Source organism: Tupaia chinensis, unplaced genomic scaffold (assembly GCF_000334495.1).
Source record: "Tupaia chinensis unplaced genomic scaffold, TupChi_1.0 Scaffold000028_1, whole genome shotgun sequence".
In the NCBI taxonomy this organism is placed as follows: Eukaryota; Metazoa; Chordata; class Mammalia; order Scandentia; family Tupaiidae; genus Tupaia; species Tupaia belangeri.
Window position 1 is genome coordinate 7,465,399 of NW_006159458.1, and position 8,963 is coordinate 7,474,361.

The 8,963-nt window shown below is 35.4% G+C and overlaps 1 protein-coding gene across 5 annotated transcripts in view; it reads left to right on the plus strand.

The window, feature by feature from the left end:
* Nucleotides 1-8,963, plus strand: part of SOX5 (SRY-box transcription factor 5) — a 1,018,333-nt gene that overhangs the window by 500,765 nt on the left and 508,605 nt on the right. Inside the window, exon 1 of one of the 5 annotated variants that reach the window (XM_027771092.1) lies at nucleotides 3,706-3,869. The exons of the other annotated variants lie outside the window; for them this stretch is intronic. The gene's annotated coding sequence lies outside the window, so the exon portion shown is untranslated. Of the gene's footprint in view, nucleotides 1-3,705; nucleotides 3,870-8,963 lie in introns of those variants that run through there. 5 annotated transcript variants of the gene reach the window in all.

Here is an 8,963-nt window from a genome sequence, read left to right on the forward strand (position 1 = left end):
CTGACCACCCTGTCCAGGATTCACCAAGACCACTAAGCAGAAATTAATCCTAACCCTATAACTATCCCTCAACCCTTAACCACCAAGCCACCTGCCAGCCCCTAGAACAAAGTTATATGACACAAGCACTCCCCTGGAGAGGCCTAGTCACTTATTCTTTTTTGTTCCAGAGAGATTTTTGCTATAGGACACATGTGTTCATCAGAGAGAGAGAGACAGACAGAGACAGAGAGGGAAAGTGAGAAATCACTCCCCTCCTCCCGGGGAGTGGCTATGGCCATCATCTTCCATTCTCCTCTTGGGATTTTGGGCACATGTGCACATGTGTCCAGCATGAGTTTTGAGCCACTGGATGCAGTACTTGAACCATAATCAGCTATGTGGGAGTCCAGAACTGTAGCCACTACAACACCTGCTGACCCCTAGATGTATATTTAAATAATTTAATTCATATGTATATATATATATTTATTTATTTAGATGTAATATTTTAACATTATATTCAAAATGAAGAAAAAATGGAAAATGCTAAAACATACACAGTGAAACTTTTAATCTCACATCTTCATTCTTTCTATTTCCCACTGCCCTGTTTCCAACATTATAGCACTTTTCTTTCTTTGAAAATAATTATTTATTTAATTTCAATTATTGTTATTATTATTATTGTTTAATTTGCTATAGGGAACATGCATGCACTAGAGAGAAACAGAGAGATAAAGTGAGAAAGTAAGTTGCTGAGGTCTAGGACGTGAACTGTAGTCAGTTAGGTGGGAGTCCAGTGCCTCAATCACTACACCACCTTAATTATAGAAATTTTAATTTTTTTCTTTGAACATTTGAATTTTTTATTTTTCTTTTCTTTTTTAAAATTTCATTATGTTTCTTTCATGAGAGACCATGTGCACACATGTGCACACTGGCATGTTTTAGGTTGACTTGAGACCCAAACCCTTAGTTAGCAGTGTGACTTCCAGCACTGTAGACCAGTATTATACTGCCTGCAGTACCAAGACTGGACCTCCTTTCTGAATTTTTTCTCACATACAGATAAGAAAAATAAGTTTGATTTCTCATTTTCACATATTTTGTGGCATATTGTATTCAGCATCCACTTAAATACTTTGCTACTTTCACTTAATTCATATCAATTTATATATTGAGGATCTTTTCATAGCAGTGAATAGGTTAAATTCCATTTTTAATAGCCATATAATATTCCATTTTGGTGGTGTATCCCTAATTAATAGACCTTTGGGTTGTAACCAATACTTATATGCTATTATTGTATGCTGTTAAATAGTGACTAACTTTGAATACATAACATTCAGCACATGTGAAAGCATATTTCTAACATAAATTACCAGAAGTGGAATTGCATTTGTAATTTTGGTAGATATTCCAAATTGCTGTCCATAAGGCTTGTATCAATATACATTTCAACTAGTAATATATGAAAGTGCCTCTTCCCATAAGTCACAAACAGACTGTGTTAGTAAGCTTTGCTGTGTTTACCACCCCACTCTATTTGTGGATTACAATATTTTTTCTTTTTTCTTGCATATGTTACATATGTTTGGTTGTGGATCAATTGGCTTGATTGAACTGGGGTGTGGTTCATTTGGCTCCAACTCTTTTCACATTTTAGGACCCAGGCTTATGGACTAATTCCTACTTCGTATATGCTGTTTTTACAAAAAAGCAGGAACAAAGAAGGTGATTGAGCCAAATCAAACATTCATATAGAAAGCGTCATATTGCATTGACCAAAGCAAGTAGCATGTCCAAACATAATGAATGGATAGAAAGTAAACTCCATCTGTAGAGAAGTATTGCAAGGGACAGAACAAATTATTTATGAATGAATGATACAAGCTAACACAGGGTTCATTGAAGTTTCTATTTTTCTGCCAAACTGATAGATTTTTAAAAATGATTATCATGTTGTAGTTAAAAATTGCATTTTCATTATTATGGAAAATGTTGAACATTTTTTATCATTTAAGAACACTTTTCTATTTCCTTTTCTTTGAATAACTTGTACTATTTGTTAAACTATTGGATTGGTGATCTTTTTTTTCATTGGGTTCAGAAAGCTTTTTATGTTTCATGGAGTGTGGCCCTTTCCTTGGATATGGGAATAGTTGTGTCTACTTTGATTTGCTTATGAAGTCTTCTATCATTGATACATTTTTGGTAGAGCTGGCTCCCAGGTGCAGATGTAATGCATTGCTTAAGAGAAGCCTGATCCCACATGGTAACTGTGGTTTGAGTCCTTGGCCTTGTCATCCTAAAACATTCTGGGGACCAGCAGTTAGCATGATGGCTGTGTCGCTGGACTCCCAAGTAGTTGACCGCGGTTTGCATCACGGACCAGGTGGCTTAAAACTCATGCCGGACACGTGTGCATGCGTGCCCAAGATCCCGAGAGGAGAATGGAGGAGAAGGGATTGCTGTGTGGTCATCCCCCCTGGGGGGTGATTTCTTGCTTTCCGTCTCTCTGTCTCTCTCTGTCTGGTGAGCGCATGCGCCCTATAGTGAAAAACCTCTCAAAAAAAAAAAACAAAAAAAAAAACGTTCTCCACATATGTATACATAAGATCCTGTGGGATAGAGGTCAAGAAGAAAGGGATTGCAGTGTGACCAGGCCCTGTGCAAGGTGCTTCTCTCTCATGTGTATCCATGCACTTTCTATGAAGAGAAAAATAAACAAATACACGTGTGGGTATTTATAGAGTTGGCTCTGTCATCTTTTGTTTTATAGTGTCTTAATTTTGTTCTACAGTGAGTAAGATTTTCTCTGCTCCAGGGCTTTTTTTTTTTTTGGGTTTTGCTATAGGGTGCGTGCGCTCGCCAGTCAGAGAGAGAGACACAGAGAGAGACAGAAAGCGAGAAATCACCCCCCAGGGGGGATGGCCATGATACAGTCCCGTCTCCTCCATTCTCCTCTCAGGATCTTGGGCACACACGCACATGCGCCCGGCGTGAGTCTCAAGCCACCAGGTCCGGGACACGAACCGCGGTCAGCTACGTGGGAGTTCAGCGACATAGCAATTACACTAACTGCTGGTCCCTCCAAAGCTTTATTTCTACTTGTTCATGTTTCTTCTAGTAATTTATGGTTTTATTCTTTAAATATTTGATCCTTGGAATATATATTCCTGTTTATATTATAAGGTACAGAGATACTCATAGAGAATCAGTGAAATGCCACCTATATTATTTACTAATGGAATATACTAAAATTCCCTCTGTGTGTTTGGGATTTTTCTATTCCATAGGTTTTTAAATTAATTAAGTACTGCATTGTTTTAATTATCAAGACTCTATCACTTTTTAGTAAGATGAGTCTACTTCTTTTTCAGAGCTTTTCTGATTATTCTTTTCCCCTTTTTTTCATATAAACCATAAAAATACCACTTCTATCATTTTGGAATTGGTTTATCTAGTGCTTTAAACATATGGTGGTATTCTAATTTTGAACTCACTAAATTTATACATTAATTTAGGAAGAATTGTTATTTTTATGGTTCTTTTTAAATTTATTGTGTTTTGGACAAGATCTCATTGTAGTGATGCTCCTGTCTCAACTCCCAGCTGGACCTACGGTGCGCACCACCACACCCAGCTCTTTATTACACAGGATCTCACATTGTTCCCCAGGGCAACCTTAAGCTCACAGTCCTTCCTCAGCTTCCCAACTTACTTGAATAACACACACACCACTGTGTCTGGCCTTTGGTTGGACTGGGAATTGAACCCTAGCCTCCCACATGGGTCTGTCTTGCAGAGCACGCATCTGAGCTATGCGTGTCACCACAACTGAGTTGGCATTTTTATGATATTGATGCTACCCATCCAAGAACTTGGTATGTCTTTTCCATGTTGATGTAAAGCTCTCTTCAAATAGATCTTGTATGAAGATGAGATTTCTTTCTTAGTCTTTCCCATTGTCTCTGAAACTGGGTGTTATCATATATATTAAAACTATTGATTTCTACATATTAGTTTTGTTCCCCACTGTAATTTAGGATTCTCATAGTGCTTCTGTTTTTTTTTTTTTTCAATTGACTCGCTAATATATATAATATATATATATATATATACACATACATACATACACACATATATACATATATATCTTATTAAGTATAACAAACTAAATCTAAATTCTTGAAGTTCAGAAGCTGCTCATTTTATTTTGAAACCACTTTTTACTTAAGCTCCCTACAATAATTTGTTTCACAAAAATAACACTTCTATCACTTTATCTTTTATTGAAGACAGGCTTTGGAAGTAGCTCTCATGTAGAGTAGAATAAACACTAGGTTTATAATGAAAAAATTAGGATTAGAGTTAAGTTCATTTCTGTCTTGGTACTTTCCTTTACATTTTTGGAGAAAAATAAGTTAGTGTATGTGAAAATTGTTGATTTCTACTTTATAATAACTTAATACTTGTTTAATGAGCTGGAGAAGATGTCCATATTCTGGACTAAGTTATAATTCTTTGGGGGGGGTAGGAAACGTGTTTTTATTTGTTTGTTTTTTCATGTCTGCCTTTTACCAAAGTGCCCTGCCCAGAGGGATGATCAGAAAAAATATTAGGTGTTTTGGTTCTTTCAATACGTATAATATTGGGTCATTGGAAAAGTCATGGCATATTTTTCTATTTATCTATGCAAAAATGTGTTGTGACTTTTCTGACGATTCAATGGAATTCCAGGTACACATTTTATATGAGAATAATGTATATTAAGTTGATTTGGTTATTATAATTAAAAACATTGGCTCAGCTATGATGATTGAATAATTTGAAGTTGAATTCTCAGTACTAGGAGGAGCATTCATGACCTTAGTTACATAGTTTTAACATATGCTTAGGATACTGATATATCTTCTAAATGTTATATTCTTTTAGCTATGTTTTGACTTCATGCAAGATTTAAAAATAAATATTCGTATTACAGACTCATGGTTATGTTCGTTCGAGTTAATATCATTTAGTTTTTTTTGGTGTTTGGTGCGGTTTTTGGTTTATTTTATTCATAATAGACATATGTACATGCATGTGCACAGGAAAGAGGGTGAGAGAGAGAGAAATAAACAGAAACACCCTCAACAGGGTCTGGTCACATTGCAGTGCCCTTCTTCCAGCCTTCCAGGTCATTAGGCTCTTGGGTGTGTGTATTGGTATATTTCAGGTTGACAGGGCTGGAGACACTAACTCACAGTCAGCCATGTGGCTTCAGCACTCAAGGTCATTATGCTGCAAATTGCATCACAGAATTTGGGTCTAGGTACTTTTTTACTAGTAATGTATTATTTGATATTGATGCTTAAAGAGTTCTTCAACTTCAGGACAATTTAAAATATTCACTTGTAATACTTTTCCCTTTATTAGTCAGTTTAAACATTAAAATTTTAATGTATATAGATGGTTGAAGATGTAGGTTTAATTTAAAGGTTCTATAAATGCTACTGGATAATTGAATTAATATGTTCAGTTGATAATGGCTGGGTTTTTTTTGCATTATCATCCCATGCGTAGTCTGAATAGTTTTCTAAATTGTGGCAGTAAGTAATTTTTGTTAACAATAATATGAAAAAAATGATCTTTGGCAGCAGTTCTTCAGTGTCTACAAAATTAATTTAAATAGCTAAGTATTCTTGAACACTGTGTGGATTTCTACTGGGTTGTGAGAAAGTCATGACGCATCGTTGCATATAAAAACATAGGAAATGTGTCAGGATTTCTCTGACACCTATATAACATTACAACTTTTTGGTTTGTCTTTACATTTTTCATGACAATTTTGAAATTTTGAATAGACAGACTCCCTTGTATTTATTTCTTCCCACAATGCTATCACTATGCTATCATACACGTGTAAGATATTCAATGTGATATTCAAAAAGAAATTGCATTTAATTCACTCAGTGAAGTAAGTAGTGTCCATAAATATAATTGTATTTATTAGAGAAAAAGAAAGTTATGACCTGAAGATTTAAGTATGAAAAATTTTCAAAACCAGAGGCCAGGTGGTGGCCCAGCAGTAAAACTTGATGCTCTGGGAGGCTGATCCACATGGGAAGGTTTTGGGTTCCCACTTGGGTTGCTCGAGGCAGGTACAAGTCCATGATCTACACCTGTCTGAAATTAGGGGTGGATCTCAGCACCAAGATGCTTTTTCTTTCTCTCTTTCTCTCTCTCTCCCTTCCCCTTCACTGTCTTTCATGCTCATAGAGAAAATTAAAACTTAGTTTTCTTTTTATTTTTCTATTTAAAGCACAAATACATTAATTTAATAATAAAATTAGATATTTTGCAAACATCATCGTTTTTTGTGACCACTTAAATTCTCCTGGTAGTTTTAATGTAATTGAACATAGCTAAATTAACATCATTATAAAAACCATTTTCTTCTCTCTTATACTGATGCATATGTACAGTTGTGGCATAGTTTAAAGGGTCAAAATGTGTTATCAACTAGAAGGAACAGTCTTAAAACTTTTTAAAAAGTTTATTTGGCAAGGCCTGTGACTTAATGGTTAAGAGAACAAGATCTCACGTGGCTGATGATGGTTAAAATCCAGTCCTGGCTATTTGTAAAACATGCCAGGTGCATAGGCATAGGCCCCAGATCTTGACAAGATGGAAAAATGATGGAGAAGGGATTTGTGGTGTGACCACACACCATTTGGGGGGCACTTTCTCCCTCTTCCTCTCTTTACCTCTCTGTCTGTCTCTCTGGTGAGTACATGTGCCCTCTGACAATTAAAAGTTTACACAAATGAGATATAGCTGAGAAGGGTTAAAAAATTATTGTTGGGGGGTAAGCATGTGGCATAGTGGTTAAGGTGCTAGACTTGCACATGGTCTACCTCAGTTCTAGTCCCAGACATGGCAGCTTGAAAATCACACCAGGTATATGTGCTTGTGTGCTGAAAATCCTAGGAGGAGAATAAGTGCAGCATGACCATCCTTTCCATGGGGTGATTTCTCACTTTACCTTTCTGCCTCTTTATGTTCAGCACACGTGCTCCATGGCAAAAACTTTTAAAAGATTATTTTGGAAATTATAAATGAATTCATCAAAGAAGACATTGTAGAAGCAGATGTTTAGAATTGAGAGAGACATTGGAGAAAACATGTTTCCTTAGGCAAGATCACATCATTAGTGAGGAAGTAGAGTACAGGCCTCCTACTTTTCAGCTTTGCCATATTACCCCATTCTAGAGGCAACAATACTGAACATTGTCAATAGTTTACTGTGATAAAATTCACTTTGCATACAACAAAAGGAAATATATAGAATAGACAAATTAATCAATTTATAAATGAAGATGATTGTTTAAATCTTCTCATAGTTTACTCAATTTTAGCTTTCATTTATGTTCTGATTACTTAATATAAAATATATGTATATAGTGGGAAAATGTATCTGAATGGCGTGTACTAGAATATTTTGCAGACATTATATCACAAGAAAACACTAAGGCCCGTTTTAGCAATATAGCAGTGACACTTCTCTCTCTATTGCTGCCTTTAGATAAAATGTCAGTGTACTAAGTTCAGATTGAAACATTACAATGCAGAAAGTTTGGTGACCAAGAGCACTTTCATAAAGGATAGTCCCATTTCAAGGGCTTCTCTTCTTGTGGTTATATGGATTCTTTATTCAATAGAAGAGTGATTTTTTTTTTCTGATTTTTACCACCAGAGTAGTTGGCTTATGTCCTTTTTATGCTCATAAACAACCATTAGACATCTCCACTGAGCACAAGGAGAGATGATTAGATAATGAGTAAAAAAAATAAAACAAGCAAAAATTCAGTTGGTCTTATTTACCTAATCAACATCCTTTGACTGAAATAATTGATTCTTTTAGTATGACAGAACTTCCATTGAGGAATAGTTGTATGGATACCAGAAAATAGGTCCCTATATTTTCCCTGATTTTCTAATAGTTGTACACATATTAGAAAAGGGAACCTTTAGAAATTATTCTTCACCTAATTACATGAAGAGTAGTACTAATTCTGGTGTATGTTATCATCATCAGTGTGATGAGAGTAAATATATATATATATATATATATATTTAACTGTCTTAATTATTGTTTAAAGAACCATCTTTTATATCAAGTTATTTGTATGAATGAGACCTTCATTTTTTAACCTACCTTTGTCCAAAGTTAGGGCGTTCAGTCAGTATTAATATATACTTACTAAGCACGTTACTCTGTATTTAATACTTAATTCTCATTATGCTATTTTTAATTGCTTTTTGAGAACTTTGAGGAAACATGGCATTACTTTGGTGTTCTCTGTCTCTGTGCTTACTAGTTTTAGGACTTTCTCATTTGAAATTATAATAATAGATCTACATATATATTTTTCCACTTTGGTTTTGCCATAGGATGCACACATTTTCTTGAGAGAGAGAGAGAGACAGAGAGAGAGATAGAGAGAGTGAGAGAAATCACCTCCCATGGGATGTCCACACCACAGTCCTTTTCCCTCTATTCTCCTGGGATTTTGGGCATGCACACATGCACACCCTGTGTATTTTTCAGGTTACTGGGTTTCAAGTCACTGGATTTCAAGGAACTTGAACCACACAGCTGGAGATGTGGGAGCCAGCTGCTGTTTATACAATGCTACAGGCTGACCTAGGAGTACATTTCTTAACACTTAACTTGACTATTAAATGAGATAATGTATTTTAGTATGTGTCAGATATAAATTCTCAAAATTAAGTCTGTCATTTTAAATTATTTCAGGTTATGAAGAAAGAGATTAATAATTAGATCAAAGAGTGGAATCTGTTTCTAGAGATGACATCATCTGTTTGAGAGAAGTATGAAGCTAGAGGTTCTAAGGTGAAAGTGTTCTTGAAGTAGGCTGGCTTTTCATATATAAGGGCAATTCATCCATACATTCTAACTAACCAACTGATCA